Below are 27094 nucleotides of genomic sequence, written 5' to 3'. Positions count from 1 at the left end.
CAGAAATACAGTCGTATTACTGAAACAATCCGCATTTCTCTGATAAGCAGCTCCGAGAGACCACCGCTGTATATGCTCTTACTCCAGTGTTTACACACACACACACACACACAGAGGCGGCCATATCACCCCGCCCAGGCTGCGTGTGCACGCGCACATCACAGTACTACAGAGGTCCACCTCGCCTATAGTCCGCCATAACCTGCTAATAACGAGTCGGACACAGCGTCTCTGAACACACACATCTCGGTCATTTTCACAACGTGTTAATATAAAGAGCCCTAGAATACACAAGGAGGAAAATACCCGTTCAGTACATGCAGCGTGTCATTTACAACATGTAAACACGGGAGGCTGGAGACATCTGCCTGAAGATGACCAGTTAGCATGTAGGTGTGTGTGTTGGGGGGGCTACACATCGGTGTAAGATTCTAACGCGCACACACACATATATATATATAGAGAGAGAGAGAGAGAGAGAGAGAGAGGTCATTTGCGTTGTAAAGTACCAGCAGCTGAATCTCAACCAGCTCGACTTCCGATCACTCATCTGGAGGGGGCGGGGCCGAGAGAGGAATGTCCGCGCTGAACCAATCACTGAGCACTGGGGCAGGTCCCGGATGATTGGCATGTTATTGAGAATGCAGTAGAAACGTGGTAAACAAGTCCTCCGCAGTGTGGGGCTCGGAGGAGGGCGCTCCAACAGCGCTCACCACACACCCACACACACACACACACTCTCTCTCCAGACAGTCAGCCCAACGGGCTTCACCGCCTCAGACACGGACGGGTGAAACGTTGCTGACCACAGACTGGACACAAAGCAACAGAGAAGTCGCCCGTCTGACTTACAAAGACCGACCGGAATTTTTGGCATCGCGATGCTCAAGAGGGAGAAAATAAATTAAACATTCGAAAAACAATGCCTTGCAACATCCTTACAAACAGCCAAAAATGTCACAGCTGTTGACATGAATGCATTTTACAGCCGCAGTGTCCTCACTGTCTCTCCTCCTCTCTAAAGAATCTACGACCAGTATAAAGCATGCAGCACTGTTCAGCAGAGAGGACTTCAGAAACGTTGTACTGGAAAAAAAAACAAATTATATATATGGCCAGCTTACATAGCTTTGTCCGGCTAGCAGCAACAGATGGTTTTATGCAATCACTCTTCACACTTCTCATTAAGGCCATGGCATTTGCCTGTTTCTGAAATTCTGAGTGACTATAAGGTCTATTGTCTAAGAAAATGACCTTGAAAAACTTACATGTAAACACAAAAGTCCAGCCATAACACTGAGACTTGATTATAATTGCTGGTCTCGGTCTTTTACGAGTACCCTTCTCAACATCTGCTTTGACCCACATGGGAACTCTTCAAGGGTGGATTAGTACTGCAAGTGGCTGAAACAAGTTGTCTGAACTTATTTGCCAGATAACAGAATATAAGGGCTGTATCCATCACGTAATACTCCTTTCCATCTGCCAAGCATGCAAGTTCTAAACCTCTGTGATCATCTGTGTGTTTGTATTCTTATCCTATCTCAGGTTACCAGACGTCGTCTACAGAGAGCATCAACTGGTAAACCCGATAGAAGATTTGAGTCTTGACTTGTAAAAGTGACATGGCTGCCTTAAATGTTTGAGTTCACTGAACATGAAATATGCTAATGTGGCTAACAGATACCCAAGTCTTTTCTCTAAATACATCCCCAAAACTTCTCTCAACCCACTCTGCATCCAGATCTTTGCTAAGGTTGTGCAGTCTTCTTGATGTGGTTTCAGAGACAGTATGACTTACTGTGAACTCTAACAAATGAACCAAACTTCATCATTGTAGGCAGCCACTTAGATAACACCTGTTGTGTTTGTATTTATGGAAAAGATTTGGGTGACTATTGACTTCCAGTGTTTGTTAGTAAGGTTAGATCTGTAGTTTCAGCACCAAAAGCTAAATCTGGACACCAACAGTGTCTTGGCTGATAGACCACATTTGAGCTATGCAGAAAACAGTGTAAATATGATTATTTGAACCACTCCTTTAAGGCCTGGTTACCTAATTTAAGATAAAACATCAAATCACTTATTACAGTGTAGCGGTAGCTTCCACCACTACAGGACCCAGGCGGTGTGACCCCAGTCTCCGTCCATCAAACCACATCCTCCTCCTCATCATCATCCGGTAACCCAAACCCCCCAGAGAGGCCGTGCGTGCATCGCTGCAGACACCCAGTAAAACCACAAAGAGAGAGAGAGACGCTTACACCACTGCCTGCATGGCTGACAGCTCGGCCTGACTGAACCTGCCTCAGCAGTGAAGATCAGTGGGAAAAAACGGCAGTCTTGTCATGGTGCCTCACGGAGGCAGGACAGCTTCAAGAGTGGGAAAGCATTAACTGCACAGTGTAGTCGACAGAGGCTGAGGAGTCAGTCACTGTTCAGCCTAGAGAAGATTCACTCATCAGGAAGACTATGATTCTTTGTTTCTCACATGCACGAGTTTGTTTTTATACTCTGTCAGTATGTGGAACTCCACGATTGGGTTGCCATCTAGCCCTTCTTTTTGAATTTTTCAACACTGGATCTTTGAAAACATGGATTTAACTGTTCAAAAATATGTCAACCCATCTTAGAAACAATATCTTTTTTTATACAAAGCTTATTTGTAAAAATTTGAGGTAATTGGGCAACAGTTTTTTAAAACATAGAATTAGCAAATTTACAAAACGTGGTTAACTTGCATCCACACTAATGATATGATGTCACGAGAGATATTCTATTGATATAATTCAAACATCCTTTTTTAATGAATAACTTTCTTTTAGTGTATAATCTGGAAAACACAGTTGTGCTGTTAAAGCAACCTTGTCAGTCAATAACAAAATATCATTGAAAATAAAAAATAAAGAAGAAAAAGAATGAGATTGTCCCCCCATGCTCTTCAGGAAATTAAAAAAAACAGTCTGTTGAACTAACAGAGTGTTGTACATGTACAAATTTCATAACTTATAATGGATGACTTATGAAAAAGCATGTTTCAAGCATGAGATGTTAAATAGAATCACACATCAATGCAAACATGGTAAGAATAAGTGCTGTAGATTTTCGTTAATGTTTTATCTGAAACATGGACTCAGGACGTTGTTAAGGACACTTCAGGACACGTCTGTGTTAAATGTCCTTTACCTTTACATACATATTTGTAATTGTAATATGTGTGTGTGTCTCATATAACTATTTACGTGTATAAATCCTCTAAGCCTAACTCTAAACCTAACCTTGACCAATTAATTGTTTGCCCTTGAAAAGAAGAAGTAGAAGAAAAGAAGTATGTAGGTTTTGTAAAACAGAACCTTGTTGTAGGTTATCTTTGTTTTTTCAGGCAAAAAAAAACCCTCTGTGTCCTCTGTGGTTTTCTTACAAAGTCAGGACGTTTTTGTCCTGAAAATGTTTGAAAACAAGCACAGACATACACACATGCACTTCCTTCCATTCTCTTTGTATCTGCGGCTAAACTTTGCGTATTGTTTGTTTAAATATATTGTGCAATAAAGCTGAGGGGCCCCTCCTGTAGCCTTAGGAAAGACTGCAGTTTGCTGTTAAGGAGGAGAGTTTACATACGTTTATCATATCTCATATCAGTACCACTGGTAATATGAGAAAGAGAGAGAGAGAGATAAAGAGACTACAGAGTAGTAAAACACACACACACAACATGCACTGTGGAGGAACTCCTTAAACACACACACTCTCACTATACTGGTGAGGAACTCATGACAGTGCAGGATCCTCCGGCTGGCACTTTCACATGTAAAAGAGTGAGCTCTGTGCTCAGAGAGTGCGTAATGAGGACTGCTCAACACACAGAGCATCAATGTCATCAATCATAGCCGATAAGACGGCTGCTTAAAATAACATCATACCAGATCTTTAAAGGTATTCGCTAAAGATATTTCCGTTCCAAATAGTCGCTCACACGGAGGCTAGTGAAGAACAGTGAGACAGATTTCCAACACAGTGTACAGACTAAAAATTAACTGAAGAAGAGGCACTCAGACACACACTGATTCCACTCAGTCATGTGTGCATGGTGTGTGTGTGTAGTGTGTGTTTTTGTGAGAGTGTGTCATATCTGCGGGTTGTGGATGCTCATCCCTAGACAGCAGCCACATCTTCCATTAAGGCAGGGAGGGCTCTCTCGCTCTCTCTCTCTCTCTCTCAGTTCATCCCAGGTCTCTGATTTCGGCTGTCACGTTTGTGAAAAACAGGTTGCGCTCACTGGCACGGAACGTTCCACCATCTCTCTCTCTCTCTCTCTTTACCTCTCCCGTCATCAACCTGCCATCCTCCAGAAAGCTCACTACCAACCAGGTGTGTAAATCCCTCACAACAAGCTGATTATGATTCAAGGAAACAAATCAACGCAGAATGAAATCTAAAATTTTTACCACAATTCAATTTGATTTGTTCAGGTATGATTCAGAATTATGTTTAAAGGCAATGAATGGGAAGTTATAATGCATCTACCTTCTGCACTATGATCTAAAGAACTGTGCAAAAGTCTTAGCTGCATTTAAAACCAATTATCTGGGCAGTGAGTGTGTTTTCTGCTAGTAAAATTACCATTGAATAGATGCAAATGAACAGTAAATAATAAGAAGCATTTCTTGTTTTCAGAAGAGTAGTTGAGATGTGGTGAGCTAGTTTGAAGAACACAGTTTGGTTCTAGATTTCTCCTGGATGCCTCCAGCCATCATACGGATTTTGTTCAATTCCATCACCAGCGTGTTTGGTTTAACATAATGAATTGCTAACTAGCCAATCCAGGAACTGGATGATAACTGTAAGTAATATTGGGGCTTCTTCAGGAGAGGAGTGGACACTGACATACATACAAATTACTACTGAATGCTGTGATGGTGCTGCACTGTCCTGTCTGTTTACTGTGTCTGTTTTAATTATCGTATTTATTGTATTGTTTCTAGTTTAATGTTTTGCACACTTACGTTTGCACTTTGTACTGTCTATTTTGTTCCATGTTGCACCATGTTGTTCCTGAAGGAAGATAATTTTGCTCCACCGTGTACTTGTACATAGATGGAACGACAATAAAAGCCTCTTGACTTGACTTGAAATGACTACTTACTCTATTAATGTTATCTGAACGTATTCTAATATAAATGCTTTCTAAGCAAATAAATGATCACTGTCCAGTTAAGTAGCTTTTTAAATAGCTTTCATAGGCGCCTAAACACTTTTTTCTGAGTGAAATACAGCGTCAGGGAGGGTTGCTGAGCTAGCCGAGAGTTTTTGCTTGATGCTAGGTGGGAGTGGAAGGTGAAACATGATTTTATTGGTTAATATTATTTTTTCTCGCCTGCATGGTGATCAGGGGTGTAACAATACATCATGATACTATGATATCACAATGCTCAACGGTGACAGTGTGCATCATTACACACTTATGCCATCTAATGATGTTACACTGTTCGAACATCAAAGTTTGCAAATGCTCAGCAGCAATGATCAACAACCCACTCCAGCACTCCAGCTCTAGCGTCGTTAGCAAGTTGTGCAACAACATAATTACAGCAATTATTTTCATAATGCCAAACTATTTTGAGAATACCAAACCGTGAATACAGTATTGAGAATCAAATCAACTTGTTGGCCTCGATACACCCCAACAGTGACGTCATCAAAAATCAGAAGTGGTTTTAGAGGTGGACAAAAATCACTACATTTTGATAGAAGAATATGAGAAAACATGGATTTTGTTTTTTAACTGGTATAGTATGACATTATTTAATAATGATCAGGCACATAAAGTAAGAAGGTTTTAATTTCAGGAACTATTTACACAGTGGAGTAAAATACAGATTATTAAAAATAATACACCTGAGATATTTATTTTTTTTACTATTTATTTTTTTCACATTCATTTATATATATATATATATATATATATATATATATATATATATATATATATAATTTATTTTTATTTTTTCAGTTTTTGACATAATTTGAAAATGCCTATTGTCCTTTACATTCTGTATAAATTTCATGATGAAAGTAAAATAAATAAAAGTAAAGAAGTAAATAAATATAATTATAAATAAATATAAATATAATTTTTTTCCTGTAAGTAAAAATTCAGCAAGTACACAGTAATTGTGCATTAACATATTAAATATTAAAGATCAAAATGTGCAGAGGTATGTTCTCTGTAGAAGATGTGTACTTATTTTCACATGTCATTTGACTGGCAGGTCCCAAACTTTTGCACAGAACTGCATTATAATTGGCTTTAACACTGTAAAATCAAATCGGCACCTTCAGATCGATACATCACTCATGCTTGTTCACACCTCGTATATTAGCTGATTTGATAGCGAGTGGTCAGTCTGTGCTCTGCCCCAAATGCTGATCTGCTCAGGCCGCTGAAAATTTAACTTCCAGGCCAAATTGGTGCCAGCCTCATGCCAAGCAGTGTGCCGGCGGAGCAGCCCTACAGAGACACGCAGAGGGCCAGAGCTGCAGTGCTGAACGCATGCCACCAACAAGCTAATGCAAATAAAGTGGGCTTTTTTTTCCTCTCCATTTCCACAGATTCGCCAGCATTTCCCCCTCAGTGTGAGCGGCTGCTAAAAATACTCCACTTCCCAGATCTGCTTTATTAGATGCAGGGGGTTTCCTGGCAGCAGAGCGGGCTGCTGGCTGACGGGGCTTTGAGTTTATTCTGCTGCCACAGGCTCTCTGCAGGTATGACCAAGTAGAAACAGCAACTGAGATTATTCTGACAGAGTCTGTGATTGGGATTATTGATCCCAGTTTATAGTGATTAGGATATTGTTGCTGTTAGATCAGAACCTTATCTCTCCATTTCTTCAGTTTAAATTTTTTACACTACTTGAAAATGATGATGGACTGATAGAAATGATCCAAACATCTTGTTATATAAACACAGATTAAAAGCAAGGAACGTTTTTTTCCTTTTCTTGTAAAGTTACAATTTTAGAGATACAAGGTTTTGTTTCGAAGACAATTATTATGCAACAATAATACTGATGAGGAAAAAAATATCGATATGGATTTTTGTTGTTTATGTTGTTGGGTACAGCTTAAACCAGAAATGAGTATGAAGGCCAAGGCACACCGCATACACCACACTGTGCAGCATCCAAAAATTACAACCCTTTGTTTTTTAATGAAAAACGAGGAGCACTGTTCAATTTCTCTGCACGCCTCACCGCGTTACTCAGCATTTTGCCATTATTGCATGAAATTAAGCTCAAAACCAGACCACAAAAGGCCAAAGTAGATCACATATAGTTTCAAATTTACAACAAGAAAGGCAGTCATTCTAAAGTATTCTAGATACACAAATACTATTCGTCTGTTACCTCAGACAACGTTACCAACCTAGTTTTTCCTTCCACCCCGTATCTATTAGCTCAAAACCACGGGATACATTCATAAATGATATGGAAAGTTTACTTTGATTGAATTAATACAAGTACAACATAAAAATTAACTTGAGCTTCATGTTTATTGGCGCTCTCAATGCAACACATTCTATGTAGTACAGCTGCACTTCGTACTGCTACGTGACGCTGGTGACATTCAGGTGCTGGAAATGCGTATATTTACTGACAATAATGAAATGCAGACTAAGAAGTGTTGATGTTAATAACATGCATACAGAATCTACTTTAGCCAATCAGCAGTCTAGATGTTGGAAAATGCATGCTTACTAGTTCACGGATGGTTCTAAGACTGACTACTTAGTTACTGAAATTTGGTTTTGAATGAAAGAAATTTTTTTGATACTCTATAGTACTGAAGTAATTCAGTTGGTGCCATTAAAGTATTGATATCCAGCTCTATTCATATGATACATGCAGCCCTTCCGATGACAATACCCTACAGGAAGTGCTGGGGGCAACACGGCTTCTCTTGTTTCATACAGACAATTCACTTCTATTCTGCTGCTTCATTGCACCACAGCAGAATAAACTGTTCATCGTGCAGAGAGAACTTTGAATAGGGCCTAAGGCGCAAAGGGAGAAGAACCAAAGAAGACATGCTAGACTAGTCAACTACTCAAATAACAGAGGAAAGAAAAACCTCACACCTTCAGACCTTCAGAGAAGACCTACTGATTTCTGGGAAATAAAAATATAAAAATGCCTGTCATTTTTAATTTATTTGTGTCTCAATAGAATCATTCTTGTTTTTAAACTCTGCAAGTATCACACTACAACTTTTGTTCCATTGTTATGTTCTGGATGGAAACACGGTTAAATGGTTAAATTCTTGAAACATCCAGCAGAAAACTGGCCAATCAGGAATTGTTTTTGTCTCTGGTATTTAGGTAGATTTAGCTAAGTGAGCTCTCGAATTGGTTAGGACTTCAAGATCTGAAGAGAAGGCCTGACCCACTATATTATGTATCAGTGTTATTTACTCAGTGACAGAGGAATCAATTACGTTTTGATTTCCAATAGGCGGGACCAATTTTGTGGGGAAAAACACCATTCTAAGCCTTCTGGAAATCCCAGATACGTCAGTGACTGTGTACACCAGCAGCGGTTTAATTAATAAGTTGTTAAAAATGGAAAACAGTGGCAGCAGCTTTATGCCAGGCCTCTTTACTGAAAGAGTCACTTTAAAACTGATACAGGGTAAAACATATGCTAATATGTTTGTCACAAGCTTCAAGTGAAACATGGAATGTCTTTTAGAAGCTTCAAATGTCTGTGTTTAATCTAGAACTACCAAACATGTTGTTGCTAATTGCCATTAGCTTACTAACAAACTAATAGAATCCCATATGGATGCTAGCAGAACTTAGCATTAATATAGAGATGGGGTTTTTCCTCAAATTTTGACTGTGCTTTGACATTTATGGCCCAAAATGAAGGCCTACACGATTCCAATTCAAGTCCAGCAGCAAAGATTCTTTAACCTTTAATGCCATTTCAGCTTCATATTTCTTCCCTTCATTGGATTATTAAAGCACTGTGTGCATGTGTGTGTGGGGACAGTGAGCGTCTAACTGCCTCTCTAGTCTCCGGGTTCAGACGGCTTCATGTCTGCCAAGCCCTATTTCTGTGGGCAGTCATCAGGAGCTCTGCAGCAGAGCGCTACTGTCGGCACACACACACACACACACACACACACAAATGCACAGCGTTCCGCTGGTACATCTGGATTTAAAATGACATCTGTATATTACATTGACTGAAGGAGACGCAGCAGTCTTTGGTCTGCGGTCAAAAGCAGAGGAGTGTGATGCTCTGTTTCCGTGTAGGTAAAACAGTCGCTCTCCTCAGGCTGATCAGACTGTTATGAGCTGCTTGTATGAGGAGTAGCGGATGATGACTAGTATTGATGTAGTGATCTGACACAGCATTGATACTAACCCTATTAAACAGTTTAGATACAGGCCAGATGTGATGGATCCACACCTTATACTGTGTCTTAGTCATGGCTGTTATTTGTCATGACTTCTTTTTAATGAAAGAGTTAGATGACATTTAAAAGTAGTATGTAAACACTGTCAAAGTTTCCGAATATACCATTCTCTCCACAGTCCATACAGTTCATATATGGAAACTAAGCAGCAAAAAAAAAAGTTTTGAATTCAATGTTTTTGTGTCATGAAAATCAATGCATTTTCTTATATCTGCCCATTCCGCCCACAACAGCTTAGCCCCGCCCATTCACACTGAAGTTGTAAGGAGCGTTTCTGGTTGAACTGCTTTTTGAATGAGGCACATTAATGCAATTTTGTTCATTTTCTAAGTGAAAATAAAGTGAACACATCCTCTACAGAGAACACACTTACATGTGACATTATGCTAATAGTTTGTTGGGTTTAACAAATTGGAAAAAATACTAAAACATAAAATATAAAATGTGCCAAAACTTTTGCACTGGCCACATTTCATGTTTTAATTTTTCCCAATACATTAAATTCCCAATATATTAGTTGTGCATTAAAACGTGCAGAAGTGTGTTCTCTGTAGAGGGTGTGAAACTTAATTTCACTTAGAAAATGAACAAAACATGTAACTGGATGTTCCATCTTTTGAATACAACTGTATGTGAATGAGCTCTGCTCTAAATTGGCTGCCCTTTAATGTGCCTTATTCAAAAAGCAGTTCAGCCAGAAACATTTGATCTGGGACACCAAAACTTTTGCATATGACTGTGTATCATTAGGCCCAGACGCAAAAACAGCCTGTTTAATTCTAACACGTAAGTGGACAAAACATGTGTGACATGAGCCCTTCAAAAATTGCACAGTCCTAAAAAGAATAGCATATTTTGCTATGTTAGCCTCTACTGTATGTTTGTGTTCAGATGCTTTGTTGCTGATAAAAGAGCAGCGTTATCAGAGTGAGAGAGATCTTGTGCGAGAGAGAGAGACTGTGTGTGTCACAGAGAGACAGAAGGGAAATCCTCAGCAGCAGTGAAGCAGTCCAGGTGTTTTCACTGTCTGAGGTGAGTCTTCAGTGGAGGTTGTGAAGGGCACTGCGTCTGACAGCACACAATTCCAGCTACTCTCAACTCCCCCTGCAGTCTCTCTCTCTCTCTCCTCCCTCCCTCTCTTTCTCAGTCTCTCTCCCTCTTTATTCTCTCTTCTCCTCACTTTCCTTCTCTCACTCTCTCTTTTTTGTCTGTCTTCCTCTTCTTCCTTTCTTTTTCTCCCTCCTCTCTTTTTTCTTTCCCTTCTCTCACTCTTAACTCTCTGTCTTACTATATTCCTTTTCTTTCCCTCTGTCTCTCCACCCTCTTCTTCTCTCTCTCTTCTTCTTTACTGTCTCTTCTCCTTTTTGTTCCCTGAGCAGTCAGTGTGCGTCTGCCACCTTTCTGTCTGGCATCCCTGACTACTTAACATTCAGCATCTGGCTCACCCCCTACCCAGACACACACACACGCGGGCACGCACGTGTCCACTCATTTACGCTGTTTAATTTTGGGAGAAGAGAGGGATAAAGGAGTGAAGGTTGTGCGTGTGGGCTTCTTTTTGTTGTGTTGGTGAACAGCCTGGTGCTGCAGTGCTCTTTACACTGAGCAGCTGCTGGGAGTGCGCCGGCCGCCCGGCTCCTTTCACCGCCTTTGTTTCTCTCCGCTTTCATGTGCACTGTAACTGACGAGGCTCCGGCTGTACCGGTAAGTGGGTCGGCGTGCCGCCCGCCTGGGCCCCTCAGCCAAACACCCCCCCCCACCACCCTGCGGGCCCCGTTTCACAAAGAGCCGCGCACAGATCACACCCACATCCCGCTTCAGCACCAGCTCTGAACTACAGTCACATGCAAAAGTTTGAACACTCCTAGTCAAATGACATGTTCTGTTGATTTCCTGAGTAAAAACAAGTGAACACATCCTCTACAGAGAACAGTGCTTTGTTCAGAAAACTTTCAGGCACAGTTTCTTTTCATTTATTTAACATATTGAAAAAATAAAACATGAAATATAAAAAGTGACTTCTGCACAGGCCACATTTTATGCCCCCTCCCCACCCTCATATGTCAAATTCAGCCAGTAAACAGTAGTTGAGCATTAAAATGTGCAGGTGTGTTCTCCGTAGAGAGCGTATCCATTTATTTTCACTTAGATCAAGAAACATGTCCTTTGACCAGGGGTGCTCACACCACAAAAAGGTTCCTAAGAAGTTCTTATCTCTCTCACTCATCATCTAAGCTGCTTATCCTCCTGGGTCGCAGGGGTGCTGTTATTGTTATTATTTGTTTTTATTTATTTATTAATTGCATACACATATGGCCTCACTTGGGGAGCCAGCTAGATGACATCTATTGATTAAATGCATGTCACAATGAGGTCAAAGTTATTACCAGAACACTTATTCTAATTTACATTAGTTCAGTGAAACAAGCACAGAAATCCTGTTGAAAGAGATTTTAAAATTTAATTTAATTTAATTTCTAATTAGATTTTTAATTAATTGATTTTCTCTTTTACATCTATTATTTTAATCATGTTTTTAATTTCTGTTCTCATTTACTTTTTTTAAAAAGCTCTATTTTCTGAGTATTTTCTCATTTGTAAAGCACTTTGAATGACAGCAGTGTATGAAAGGTGCTATTGCCTTGCCTTGGACCCTACACTTTGAACTGGTACCCCCTTTATGGGTACAGGCAGAAGAGGAGATATGCTGTTATGATTTGAATTAGATGAGAATTTGTTGTTTTCAGTCTTGTTTTGCAGAAAAAAATGCTTCTTTACCTTTTTTCCTGTTTTTGTCATGTCATGACAAACAAAGCAAGTGGGAAGTGCAAATAAATGTGAAGTATAGAATATTATAATGTATCTAAATCTAAATTGCATATCAAAACAACAAATCTACACTAAAGAAATTTAAGAAAGTGGGATGACTTTGTTTCTTTTCACTGCCATTAATAGATCCGAGTGTTTTGTTGCGACTTCCACTTATCTGATCTTGTTAGGTCTGATCTGGTTTCGATGGGCCGGGGGTCCGTGAGTTAGCGTGAAGGCGGCGAGGCTGCAGCGTTTAACACCCCTTGTTGCCACCTATTGTTTGGGAGGCCAGAGCTGTGGCGTAGCTTTACGGCTGGGATTAAAAAGATCTGATTACACTAAGCAACTATTAGAGAGCTATAAACAATGAGGCCCCTAATAGCGTGCGCTTGTTAAGCGGCGACTAACGGTGTGGCCAAATAAGGCAGACGCGCCGGACTGTGGAAAACAGTGCTGTTTACAGTCCGGACGCACTGAGCCATACGTCATTATCTCTCCCTCTCTCTCTCTGTCTCTCTTTCTCTGTCTCTCTCACCCAATTTCAAACATAGCTGAAGTTTCCAGCCTATAAAATGAATCAAATGTGAATTACAGCTATTCTGTAATCTTTAATCGCTGTTGACACTAACAACAGCAATTACCTTTAAGTGGCCTTTCAGCTGGGCTCTATAATGAGAAAATGAGAGATGGTTAGCAGTTACGTCAGAGGCACGAGATGAATAAAGCTGACTGGAGGGAGAGACATCTTGGTGTACAGTGGGGACAGAGACAGACACAGGAAGCGTGTGTGTGTGTTCTGATGTGGATGGAACAGGACAGCTGACAGGCCTGAAATGCTCCTGAGCTCACACTCCTGATTGGCTGCTGGCGACATCATTATTCTATTCTCCCCTTTTCACCTTCTCTTTTCAGAGTCTGTCCCACATTTACTCTCTCTCACATTTAACTCTCTCTAACAATGAATTCTTCATCTGCTTGCATTAAAACTGGACAGCATCAAAAATCAGTCACTCTTGTTGCTCAGTCTCCATTTTTGTCTTCTTTTAAATTTTTTTGATCATGTAAAATCGCTAGCTGTCCTTTACATTGTGTCAGAATTGATAAATGGACCAGCAGAAATGCTCCAAAATTACCTGGAATAAATAATTTCTCCATTAACTTGCATTAAAAGTTAAGAATGTTTTCTTCCTTCTCCTGAAAAGTTACCATTTTGGAGATACAAGGTTTTGTCTGGACAGTAAGGTCGTGGTATGTGCATGGCTGGTTGGGGTGGCTGAGAAAACCACAACAGAACCTCATTTATCTTATAACAGGGGTGTCGCAGTACGCATATGCATATGTATATATGCACCATGCTGTGAATCGAATTCTGGAAGAATTCAGGGTCATCAAAGCCAGGACAACCAGCTTTTTCCCCAGAGCTGTAGCTCTCATAGTGGACACCTTACACTCTAAACTTTAACTGGAAGCAACAAGCCTCCCTTACTGCATTACAGTAGAACTCCTTCTGTAACATAATGCTTATTTGTACAACTGCACAACATTGTACAAATGGTCATATCATTCTGTAATATTCTGTATGTAACAGCTATTATCTGTGTCTCCTCAGACCTGCATATGCCCAGATATTCCTATCTGCATATGACAAACATATTTACATATTTCTGGTCTGTTCAGCATCAAATAAGTGTGGACGCTCAATGATAACAGAATCATATTGTATCGGAGGATGTTTGTTTTAAAAAGATATGGTCATCGGACAGCAAATAAGAGCAAATAATGTTAAGAGCAGAATGATTAGGTGATGCTGGACTACTACACTAAAATATCTCCATTTCATTCATGTTACTACATTTAGAAATAAATGTTATATTTCTCTGTAATGCTTAATAAGTGACACAAAACAAACAGCTTTCACTTAGTCACATGCAAAAGTTTGGGTGCCCCAGGTTAAATTATGTACTGTAGATTTTTTAAGCTAAAATAAGTTCACACATCCTCTACACAGAACACACTTCTGCACAATCTAATGTACAATTACTGTTTATTTGCTGAATTTAACTTATTGGGAAAAAATAAAACATAGATTGTGGCCTGTGCAAAAGGTATGGCACATTTTAAGTTTTATTTTTCCCCTGTTTATGCAGATTTCAGCTTGTTATTTTCACTTAGAACATAGGAATTTGACCCTAAATTGCTCCACGTAATATTTGCACTTCATGAGTTTCTTCTCATCCATTCTGAGGCAGAACGGCAGAGAGATGCAACACATCAAAAAAAGAAATGAGTGTCCCACAAAAATGGCACGTCACATCACACCGCATTGTGTGCTGCCGCTCGCTGCTGATGTAGACAGCGTCACTGAATATAGAGACAGCAATTTGGTTTTGTCAGCGTCGCTCGTTTGTATCACTTGCTGTTAGAGCAAGGTGTTAATGTTTATATATTAGCAAATACGTATGTGAAAAAAATTGGTTTATGGCACTATGCCAACGATTCCCATATCAGTGCATCCCAACATATAATACTCTATTACAGGCCTGTCACTATTGATTACATCAGTAATCAAATAATCTGTCAATTATTTTGCTAATTATTCAAATAATTAAAAAGGCTAAACAAAATAATTAAACTTAACTAAACAATAACAACCCAAGTAACATCTTCCAAATGTAAAAAAAAAACAATACTGTAAAAAGATAAAGTTCATAAAGACTTCATAAAAACATGTGGCAAAGATACTGAGGTCTGACTCTTATTGTTAGAGAGAACAATAAGAATATTTAAAATATACAGTATCATGCAAGCCAACCAAGTGATTTTAGTAATCGTGACAGCCCTACTCTGCTTCTAGTCCTCTTTCTCTCTTTTGTCTGTCCTCTCGTTCTCTGACTCTGCTTCTCTTCTTTCTGCTAGAGGACACAAACACCACACACGCATGAAAACAGAGCTATTTAACCGTGACCCATGAAATCAATCATAATGGTCATTTCAAAGTACTGCTCAAGAGGGGCTTCTGATGTCTCCCGAGAGAGCAGACGCCCTGCACAAACAGCGGGGGACGGTTCAGAACATTCTCTTCCATTTCTAAACAAAATAGCGCCGGGGAACATATTCATCTGCTTCCATCCATAGCGTGATGGTAATGGAGACAAAAAAGAGAGAGAGACAGGGACAGAGAGAGAGAGGAAGGGAGTGAGGGAGGGAGAGAGAGAGAGAGGGGGAGAAATGGAGAGAGAGGGGGGGGAGAGAGAGAGAGAGAGAGAGAGAGAGAGAGAGAGAGAGAGAGAGAGAGAGTAAACACTGGATGGTAAACAGTGTAGACGAGGCTGAATCACAGGGATTGATCTATGTACCAGACAGGTGTTCCTCGTCTGGCATGAGAGGCAGGATGATGGAGAGAGAGAGAGAGAGAGAGAGAGAAAGGGCAGAGGGGAATGGAGTGAGTCAGACAGTCTGGTGGCTCCAGCCCCCCTCTTCCCCTCCATGTGACAGATTAGCTCTTAGTCGGATTAAGGCGGGCTGGGTGAGCTGTGTGAGCTGGAGAGGTGAAACGTCGCTCCAGCATGGCAGGAGGAGTCAGACCCTTACAGCGCCAAACCTTACAGCCAGAGTGGACAGCGCAGGCCAAGCCAACTGCCACCTCACCCTCCCTAAACAATCAATATACAATCAATACAGTGACGCAGCATCCATAAAGCCACTCAGAATCAAGAAAAACCCTCAGATTCACTGAAGTGATTCAGAATTGATAAACTGACTCTGATTCTGATTCTCTCCTCTCTACTGCACAGTGGTGTAAATCTCTGACCTCATGACAATTTGATTCGGCTGCGATTCTCTTTGAAATTATTTAATGCACCAGTAAATATCAACCTTCACCAAAGTTAAAAAAAATGTACAAATGTTCTACTGACTGGAGGAGCTATCTGCCCAGGATCAGAATGTAGATAAAACAATAAACCAAGTTTTTTTGTTTGTTTAAATAGTCCAGGTTTTTCATTTTTGCCAAATGAGTCCATACATGAGTTGTGTTATTGTAATTGGCCAAAATCAGAATCAGCAGATTATTTTCTCCATTTGGACAACTGATTATGCTTATTTTGGCTGAGCTGTGTTGCAATTTTTTTATGTAAATAACATGAGGCAGGTAAGTGCACTCGCGCTGCGTATGAATGCTGCTGCTACATCTATACCAACATATCGTAGCATAATTTTGCTTAGCTAATTGTGCTAAATAGCCAGTTGCCTCTTACTTTATTGATCTTGTTTAAATAGGCAACTCACTTGTCATGTAAGAATTTAAAATGCCAGTATGGTCGTTGAAGAGCAAATAATGTTATTTATATTGCAACTTTGGCTGGTAGAAAGTACTGGAAAAGTTCTAGTGTATTTCATGTAGTGCTTCGGGTTTAAAAGAAAAAAGTGGCTGATAACAGCCAGCCAAAAAAATCAGCTGAATTGTGCATCATGATCAGCGCACCTCTAGTCCACACTTAGAGAAAATTATTATAATCAATTACTACATTCCAAAATTGACGCAGCTGAATAACCTTCTTCAGACTGATGCATTTTACGCCCCACTACTGCACAGCTCCTCACTCACTCACACACACACTTCTGTTAGACAGAGCAACATGTTGCCCAATGCCCAGGAGACTACCATAACAACAGGGCTTGTGAAAGCACAGGTGGGGGGTAAGAGGAATAAAGGGGGCGCTTATGCATCGGCCATCCAAACACTGAGAAACGCACACAGAGCAGAGCTTAGATGAGGCAAACACACAGGAAGCAGTACGACACAAAGAGCAACAGAAGCCAAGGAAATGCGAGAGAGAGAGAGAGAGAGAGAGAGAGAGAGAGAGAGAGAGAGAAAGCATAAGGAAGAAGCAGGAGTGAGCAGCAGGAAAAGAATTAGCCACCTCGAAGGAACAGGACTTCCAGAAATGATTGAAACAGAATAGCTTCCACCTTCTCCAACCCCCCACACACCCCCAAACAAACAATGGCCCCCTTTGTGTGGTGTTGTGCCACGGTCACAGTCAGGGTAGACATAAAGACGCAGTCTCAGAATGCAGGGACTGAACCTCCCACCCAGTTCCCCACCCCCCGAAACACTCCACAGTGCCCGCATTTGCCCCCGTCCGCCGCGGCAGCGACACTGACCAGGCCGGGCAGCGCCATAGAGCTGTGGCCCACTGCGGGGCCCCTGCTCTCAAAAACATGCCCTTTGTCTGCCTGCAGGCTGAGACCTCACACACACACAGCAATTCTGGCTGACATGCAGTCCCAGCAGCGGCCAGGAGGGGGCCAGGAATACGCTCCAGCTCTGAAACTGAGACTGGCTGAAGGGGGCGGGGGGGGGTGGGTGTGGGGAGGCAGGCAGGATGGGTGATGCTTCAGGCAAAAGCACCATATAATTAGGCAGAGCAAAACAACAAAAACAAAGACGTAAAACACTCGCTCCGCAGAACGGCACGGAGGTGTTTGTGCCAAACATAGATCCCTTCCCCCTCAGGACCAGGCTTCACAAATAAATAAAAACATCAATTAATGGACAAAACATGTAAAAAAACAAAAAAACAATTAAACACATGATCCACAAAGTCAACAAGCATCACTCCAACACGAGCAAACGACACTCTAAATAGCCGGATTTTCAAATCCACACTTGAGCGAACTCTTCTACGTGGTGGTCTCACGTTATAGCCAACCACAGCATCCTGCGTGCACACAGCCATATCTACTTGACAGCTGATCTATTTTTGCTACAAAGGCAGGCCAGAGTCTCCTGAGGGTTTGGGTGGGAGTCTGAATAAGCACTAGTCACTTGGAGTCCTCTCTAGCTTCATTCATGCAGCTTAATCAATGGATTAACCACACATACACACACGCATTCAGAGCCTAAGGCATTTCCTATTTCCACTGCTTGACCCTACCTTTTCAAACAAACACCAATTAGTAACACACACAAAAAATGGTCCTCTATGAACCGCCGTCTATAACACCTAGTGTTTGAAAGAGAGTTTGCGGAAAGAACATCCTGTTCTTGAAGATAAATGATTTGTTGGACTTCCCCTACAAAACACAGCAACAGACAGAAATCTATGGCAGCAGATTTCATCGAGTTCCCAAGATAAATGCATCCTTTTCGAGCCCTACCTCACCAAGTTCAGTTACACACAGTTCCTCCAACGTTAATCAAGATAACAGAGCAGGGTTTGACAAAATATAACTCACTGTAACTAAATCATAATTTCATTTACATACGCCATAAAACATTTCAATACATAAGAAGTACATTTCCAACTATATTAACGGTTTTTGGCAGAGCAAGACATCCTGGCTGTTTTTTAGGGCCTTCATATAAGACAGCAGAATGCCTGACAGGCATGGAGGAAAGCGCACACCTTAGGCTTTCTGAGAAGAATAAACCTCTTTGGCTACTACAACAGCTCTGGATACAGCCAAAGTTAGGCTTGGCAATACTACATAGACCCGCCTATTCTGCCAGCTGGTATGACTGAAGCTAAAAATGCAGTCAAATATTAACAGAATATACACACACACACACACACAAAAACACACGCACACACACACACACACTCACATGTGCTCACACATTCCCACTATTCTCCAGAACAGCGATAACATTGCTAGTGACACTCCTCTTACGACTGGCTCCAGTCCAAGGTGAGACTCCAGAGCCTAGCGGCATCAAAAGGTGTCACTTTTAACTGCAAACAACTTCAATGAAAAACCTTATACACAGAAAACAATTCAAATACCAAAGCATCAAACACTGAGATAAAATCTAAGATCATGCCTATCAAACACAGAAGTTTAACAAACACTTAGGTAACACTCATCAAACATTTAGACAACATGTATCAAATACTTAGATAACATTTATTAAACACTGAGGTAACACTTAAACACTGAGGTAACACTTACCAAACACTGAGATAATGTTCATCAAACACTGGGGTAACACTTATCTAACACTGAGGTAATGTTTATCAAACGCTGACGTAACACTTATCATTATCAAACACTGAAGTAACTTTTTTCAGACTCAGAAGTAACACATCAAACACTGAGGTAACACATCAAACACTGAGGTAACACATCAAACACTGAGGTAACACTTACCAAACACTGTGGTAATGTTTATCAAATCTTGAGGTAAGAATAATAATACTGATCAAACTGATCAAAGGCTAAGGTAACATTTATAATACTGAAGTAACCCTGATCAAACACTGAGGCAACATTGAGGAAATGTTTATCAAATGCTTAGGTAGTGTTTTTCAAACACTGCGCTTTATGAAATACTGAGATAACACTGAACACTGACTAAGACAATGCTTATCAAACAGAGGTTTCTCAAACATTGAGGTAACGTTTATCAATCGCTGAGGCAACGCTTATCAAACACAGGCAATGTTTATCAAACACTGAAGCACAGTTTACTTTGGCTCCAAGGCATATCTGAGAAAACAAAACAATTATACAATTGTATCTCGTAAAAAAGCTCTTAAGCAACTCTCACGGACAGCGAAACAAGCAGTGAAAGTCAAGTCACAAACACGGACTTGTTGAAACAAGCAAGCCTCACTCCGCGTCTAGACGGCCAGTCATCGCTTCAGTTGCAGACGACACTATTTTCAGTCAGCTGTTTTACTGTAACTGACCATCAATCTGTAATAGTCAATCTGTAATAGTAAAGACTTAATGGGAGAACAGACAAGAGAAAACTCCACAAGCAGGGTCAGCGAGTTAGCCATGTCCACCTCCCTTAAAGGGGTACCATTAACGAGGAAGTGCTGGTACACCATCTAGAGAGGGAACTGAGGACTCTTAAACAAGCAGTCAATCAAGGATGGTGAGAGTATGATAGACAGAGTGAAAAAGGTAATAAGAAAGAACAACTGAAATTTACATTATCCACAAATACATATCAGACAAAACAGCAACAAGTGCACATCACAGTGGACTAACAGACAACAAGGAACTGATGGACACTGCAGTGTTTGTTGTTTGTTTGTGAGAGTATTCATGATGCAGTCCTATTTAACGCAGCCCAGACCAGATTAAAGGTGAATTCCTCCGGAGTGCTGCAGGCAGACATTCTTCAGGTCTGTGTGTGTTGAGCCTCAGGCACACCTGAAGCGCTTTATGACCATGTGCGTCTGCCTCCATATCTCAGTCTCGATCAAACTCTCCTGTCTGCGAGCGCTCACAGCTCAGGAACGGCACTTTTACGAGGGCCATGCCGTTACCCACCCACCACCTTCACCCCACCACCCCTTCTCTTTCATTTCAAATATATGAAGGCACTCAAAAAAGAACATTCCATATCGCTGGGGGTGAGTACACACACATACTGTACATAACGTCCTTCAAGACTGATTGGTAGCAAATCCCTCTGTTGGAGCTACGAAAGCTCTGTGCAGAGGTTTATGGGGCATTGTGTCTGACTGCTCTGGTCACCTTAACTGAAAAAGGAGGAGGGAAAACAAAACAAAACAAACAAACAAACAAACAAAACAATACTTGGGCCTCTTGCTATAGATTTCTTTCTACACAATATTTGGGTGGCACAATATGGACAAAATGCCACGTTGTGATTATATTGTTACCAGACCAAAAACCTAAACAAAAGAAGAGTTTTTTTTTTTTGGCTACAGAATATGCCACAAAATCCAACGACCTCGACAACAGGGAATGATTGGTCAACAAAGGCAATGAATTCCTCATTCCTCAACTTTTATGTTAATCTTTGGCTGTTATTTGTGATTTTTTTGTCATTTAAAAAGTGGTGGCTAGAGATAGTGTCACAGTGCTCAGTGGGACTTTCCTTCCTGTTTCTGTTGTTTTGCTGTATTCTGCATACTGAGCAGGAGGTTGTATTTCAAGTTTTAGTGGAGAAGTTGGGCGTTGAACCCTCTCTTGATGCTCTGCATGAACAGTGATTTTAAATCGCTTGTTTAAATGGCTGACTTTTTCCACTGTTGATCTGCTGCCACTCAAACCTTTTGAATGCATCTGCACCCATCAGCACGTCTTATTGCTGTTTCTCATTTTCATTATCATTAAAAGGAGTTGCTAAGTGTTAGATTTTGACATTTCATTGTAGACCTATTTAATCTTAAGCTTTTCTCCATTGACCAAAACCTAAAAGTGCAACTTTTGACCTATTTCCTTTATGAGAAGAGTTTTGGGGCAGCTACAGAAAAGGCCTGGTCGCCTTTGAACCTCATCCGAGAGCGTGGAATGGTGACGAGCAACTAGTTAGAAGACCATAGGGCTCGTGAGATGAAATGGAAGCAGAGGAGGTCAGAGACATAGCTCGGGGCCAAACCATGCAAAGCTTTTAAAGCTAAAAATAAAACTTTAAATTCAATTCTATATTTTACTGATACCCAGTGCAATAACGCAAGAACAGGGGTAATGCTCTCCCTTTTCTTGGTACCATTTGGTTTGGACCAGCTGTAGATGTGCCAAGCTTGACTGACAGATTCCCAAGTACTGTGAGTTGAAATAGTCGATATGAGAGGAAATAAAAGCATGAAAAACTGTTTACAGGTCCTTAAACGACAGGATGTTTTTCATTTTTGCTATACTCCTAAGCTAAAAGAAGCTGCCTCTCACAACAGCTTTTATTTGCTTCTCAAACTTAAGAGCAGATTAAAAAATAAGACAAAGATTTTTCACATGGCAATGGACATAAGATGACCCAGATCACTGGCTATATTGCAAATGTGGTATGACTCTCAATTAAAAACACACTGCTGAACTGTTGATTTTGCATGAAAAAAATGATCAGCCTGCATTATTTGGACCAAATTCTTATGTTTGTTGCATGTGACTCTTAATTCATCAGAAATGCATTTGACGTTATTTAGACTATTGTGAAAAAAATCTTAAAAATCCCACATCCCTTAGTTACTGATGCTATGTCTGTCTAGCTCTGTAACGGTAGCACTTGTGGTAACAAACCAAAAAGATCAGTAATACTAAGGAAGATTTACAAGATGCAGAGGAGTGAAACTGTTATTATTATTCATAAATAAACTGACTTTTCAGTAAAGACATCTGAGAACTAACAAAATAAGAACGGCTAAAAAACAGCAGCAACATTTGGTTTTCATGTCTAATAAGGTGAAGGTTTGAGTGACGGAAGTCACTCCTTCAGATGAGCCAATGCTAAAGCTATGAGTGGACGATGTAGTGCATAGAGATGGCAGTGATTGGTTGAATGGCAATTTTGCATACGTTCAATTTGACTTGGAAAGGAACAAGCTAAAAACTGCTCCACCCACCTTCCCCTCATGCATCACTCCAACCTCCACAGCCCAAATTGGTGTCTCGAGTGCAGCAATGACACAACTCTTGGCCACAGTAGCTCAGCTGTGGATCAGTACGCCTTGGCAAGTTAACGGCACGTCAACATGGATCTCCGTATTACACAATAGCTCAACAAAGGACAGCAGAAGTTCAGCTCAACTCGATCTTACAATGCATAAAGGCTATGTGACAAGTTCCAGAGCAGCAAAGGGAAACACTTCCTCTTTGCCAAGCCTTCATCTGTCCCAGATCCACATACTGGGAGCTACCCTAGCTCTCAGTTTTAGCTGTAAGACAATGGCTGAATTGTGGGGATAATACAAATATGGCTATTCATGGTCGAAGCGTAAAGAGAAAGCTAGCAATAGAGAGAAGAAAGCAAAGCTAAATCAAAGCCAGAGACATTAGCTCAGGGCAGCGGGGCTTCGTTCTGTTGGACGTTGCTTTGGGTACGGATGAGGGTAAGTACATTTCAACATGCGCAGAGGTGGTTAGTGGGCTTAAAGCTAATTTCCGTTTCTCAAGTGAAGAAGTTTAGCTTGGTTCAAGCGTGAACTATGATGTAGAACGACATTACATTGATTTGAAGTATTCACTTTGGTGTCTGGTGTTTTCTTCAACTGGCTACGAATGGAAATCCACAGAGCTACTTTAGAAGGTCTACTCGGGCTGCTTCTGGATTCACTTTCAGGTTTACTGGGATTGTTATGAGTAGTCTTGGATTGGCCACTGACAAATACAAGAGGAAAGGCCTTTTAAATAAGTGCTTCACAAACACACACTTGTAGCTCAGCAAGAACACGTCACACTGAAGCACCTGACCCCAGTCCTCTCACCCTCTCCCTCTCGCTGGCAGAGGGATTTATGGACCAAGGGTTACAGTCAGCCGCCGCAGTCTGAAGAGGAGGGGGCTGTTTTTGTTATGCTAGTTTTCTAACCTTCCCTTTCGCCCTTGCTTTTCTAGCTGTCTCACCAGCTGCAACAGCACATATTCACTCAAATACTGACTGACCGACTGATAATATACAAGATCCTGCTCTCTCAGTGTCTTTGTGAGTAAACCTGAGATGATTTTCTCTCTTCAAAACAAGTCAGATATGTATGCCCAATCAAAAGTCTGGACACGCCTGAGTGAATAAGTATTTTTCACAAACTTAGACACTTTGATCTAAAGGGTTATGCTTAAAAAAAATTGTTTCCAACACATACAAATAGTGAACCCATGTATGAAATTATTTAAATGAACATTTTCAATTTAAATAAAAAAAAAATAACAGATGTCTATTTTTAACGCCCCACAAAAAGTGTTTTTTTAGCACCAAAGGGTCTCAAATGTGTGCTTCTTTTTCAGGTCTGACTCCTCAAGAGGCAGCTTGAGAGAAGGCCAGAATCCCGTTACTTAAAATGTACATTAAAGTTATGGACATTTTTCATTCTCCTATAAAGTTTTCATTTTGGAGATATAAGCCTTTTGACAATGACAACATACTGTGGGGTCCAAAGGTCTATTCTGCATTTAGCATAATAATTTGAGTGAAAAGTAGAATCTTTGAAATCTACACATGAATTTCAGAAATACTTAGTATTTGGCATATCCTCCTTTCACTTTAATGACAGTGTGCACTTGAGCTTGTGTGGTGTCCAAAGGCTTGTGCAAAAGCCTCTGATGAGTGGATCAAATCCTCCTAAGAGTGGTCTGAACATGAGCTTCAGTGGAAGAGATATAACTAAAAGAAAACGTGACCTTTTAATAAAATGCCTTAACCTGGTCAGAGACACAAATTTGTTTAAATTTAAGAAGTGACCTAGAAATAGCGCTGAGTCTGCGATATTTCTTCTTCATTTTACTTGTCATCACTTTTCTTTGTTTTCATTTTGCAAAATGCTGAAACGTTCCAGGTTTAAATGAAAAAAGTCACAGATTTTCAATGTGGTCTCAGACCCCATTGTATGCGTATGTATTTAAAACCTGGACAGTAAGTGTGCTTTTGCCACGGAAAACATTATACATCATTAGAATAAATGCAAAAAATATTAACTACTTTTAATACTGGGCTGCCACAAGGGTAGATTTGGAAAAAAAAAAAACAACTGACATACATACTATCACTACTTATTGTATTCAAATTATTTATGTTTATTCTAATGTTAGAGTTCTTCTGAGCAAATAAATGCTTACTGACCAGATAAACAGCTTTTTAAATATAATTTTTCAGATGCCTATGACTTTCATGCTAGCTGTTTAATATGGCCCTCTGGAATGCTGCACTGTAAGCTTCTCAGTGCAGACATTCAAAAATCCATATTACTAAAATGAGAAACATTTTTTGGATTCCTTAGAAAGAAAGAACCTTATAAAGAGAAAAAGTCCCAAAGCTAATAAATACACACAGAGGACACCGGACCCCCCCAGACCAAACAATAAAGGCTCGTGCTGTGGACCTTCATCACAGACTGGCTCAGTGCTTTATGAAATGATCCTTGAAAGAGGTGAGTGGATGGGGCTTCTACCAGCAGACCATCTACAAACACACATGCGCGTGCATACAAGGTGAACGGGTTCATCAGTGCCGCAACGTCTCCAGCTCTCCGCAGACAGATTCAAACTCGCTCAAGCAAGAGGGGGTCTGGCGTGGCTTGGCTAGCTGCTACCCCTCCCTTACAGCCCCCGCACCAGCAGACAGAGCAGGGCAGTGGGGCGGGGTTGGGGGGAACAGGGCCTCTATACCCCAAAAAACAGCCATGTGTTTGGGGACAGGACCTCCTGCAAGGTAAACCGACCACAGTAACTATGATTACGAGAATCTGTTTTCATGATTGTCCTACAGTTTAAAGAAAAAAAGAACAAATTTACACAATTTTCCTCTTATCTCAAATTTAGTTAATCAGCCAAGACATGTTGGGTGTTCAAAACATGCTGCGCCAGTTTCGACTGAAGCTACAGGGCTAATGTAGCAAACAAGTAATAGAAGTTTATATCCAATTAGCACTGTGCTAACAGCATGCCAACATCATCACACACTTGCCTCAAACCAGAGATGTTCACAAGTCGCTTCCCGTGAGTCCGAGTCAAGTCCCAAGTCTCGAATCTTTAGTGCAGAATTTTAGTTTTGTCCCGTTATCAGCTGCAGGCATTGCATTTTTCACAATTAAACCCCTTAAAAAAAACGTTCAGATTTGCCTCAAATAATGAGCCTTGAAGGACAGAACTTAAGCGCTACACAGAGTAAATGCAGTGTTTACTGGAAAAAGGTTAAACAACTTCAAACAGTTGCTTAGTCTGTAGTTTGTACAGCAAGTATGCTGGGTAGCATAACAGCAAATGCAAATTAAGTTTTATCAAGTTTTAAAGCAATTCAATCTGTAATTTAGCTAAAATCTCAGCTAAATAAAATGTTACGCTGGTTAGTATACTTGCTACCCAAAATACAGACTAGCCAACCATTTCAGTTATTGGGCCTTTTTCCTTTCCTGGCCACCATGAGGGAGAATGGCATCGCAGTAATGGCTGCGCACAACTGGCAACTGGCAACAGTTTTTTGAGTCTGAGTCAAGTTGAGTCGCAAGTCCATTAAGGTAGACTCAGGGTCAAGTCGCAAGACAGTCAACATGTGACTCAAATCCAAGTTGCTGAGTCCATATCTCTGCCTCAAACTACCTTAAGTTGTTCAGTAATCTCAAGTAGACATGCTTATGTGGTTTCTGACACTGTACGGGGACAAAGGTAAATTGTATAGATGGTTTTCCTGTTTACAAACATTACTAGATGTGCGCCACCAGGGGGCAAAACCGCACTGGCAACTTAGCCGGTCACAAGATTGTAACATTAGTCAACTGTAATGAACGTAGATGTCACGTGGTTTGTAAATTCTTGCTGACTCAATAATAAAATTTCAGAGTTGGATCTGCTCGTCTTTCATTTGTATATTAATATAAAATGATGTAAAACGTTAGCTAACAATAGTTGACTACTAGCATCAGCTACTCTTTAGGCATCTATGAACTCCCCAGCTAGGTTTGCTATTCATGTGTTTAGCTAATAGTAGCTATCCAACTCACAAAGACTGTTATGGCTTGTTGACATGCCCTAAGAATTTCAACCAACTACTTGATTTTGTTAATGTCGCACAGCTAATGCTGTGTTCGGGTGCTTATCGGAAGGTTTTATATAACAGATGGTTAATTAGAAGAACACGTTACACATCACATCTCCTAAACTCATGTATCAGCTAGAATCCGGACTTTACCAGCTGTAAATGTGACTTTGTCGGCTGTTCCAGCGCAGTTTACGAGCTTGTTAGGTCCGGAGCAGTGAGGAAACGGCTGGCACAGATTACCCTGGAAGCCTAGGTAGCTCAGATCACGGCAATTACCTCAATAAATTAGTTCTCAGTAATCATGAGAAATTACTGAGAACTGAACAATCTGCAGCCATCTTCTCTGCAAAACAACA

The 27094-nt window shown here is 40.7% G+C and overlaps 1 protein-coding gene across 2 annotated transcripts in view; it reads right to left on the bottom strand.

The window, feature by feature from the left end:
• igf1ra (insulin-like growth factor 1a receptor) overlaps window positions 1-27094 on the bottom strand; it is a 129531-nt gene that overhangs the window by 38972 nt on the left and 63465 nt on the right. The window contains exon 1 of one of the 2 annotated variants that reach the window (XM_036585557.1): window positions 510-987. The exons of the other annotated variant lie outside the window; for it this stretch is intronic. The gene's annotated coding sequence lies outside the window, so the exon portion shown is untranslated. Of the gene's footprint in view, window positions 1-509; window positions 988-27094 lie in introns of those variants that run through there. 2 annotated transcript variants of the gene reach the window in all.

Source organism: Colossoma macropomum, unplaced genomic scaffold (assembly GCF_904425465.1).
Source record: "Colossoma macropomum unplaced genomic scaffold, Colossoma_macropomum, whole genome shotgun sequence".
Classification (NCBI taxonomy): Eukaryota; Metazoa; Chordata; class Actinopteri; order Characiformes; family Serrasalmidae; genus Colossoma; species Colossoma macropomum.
This window is presented reverse-complemented; position numbering and strand designations above follow the sequence as displayed.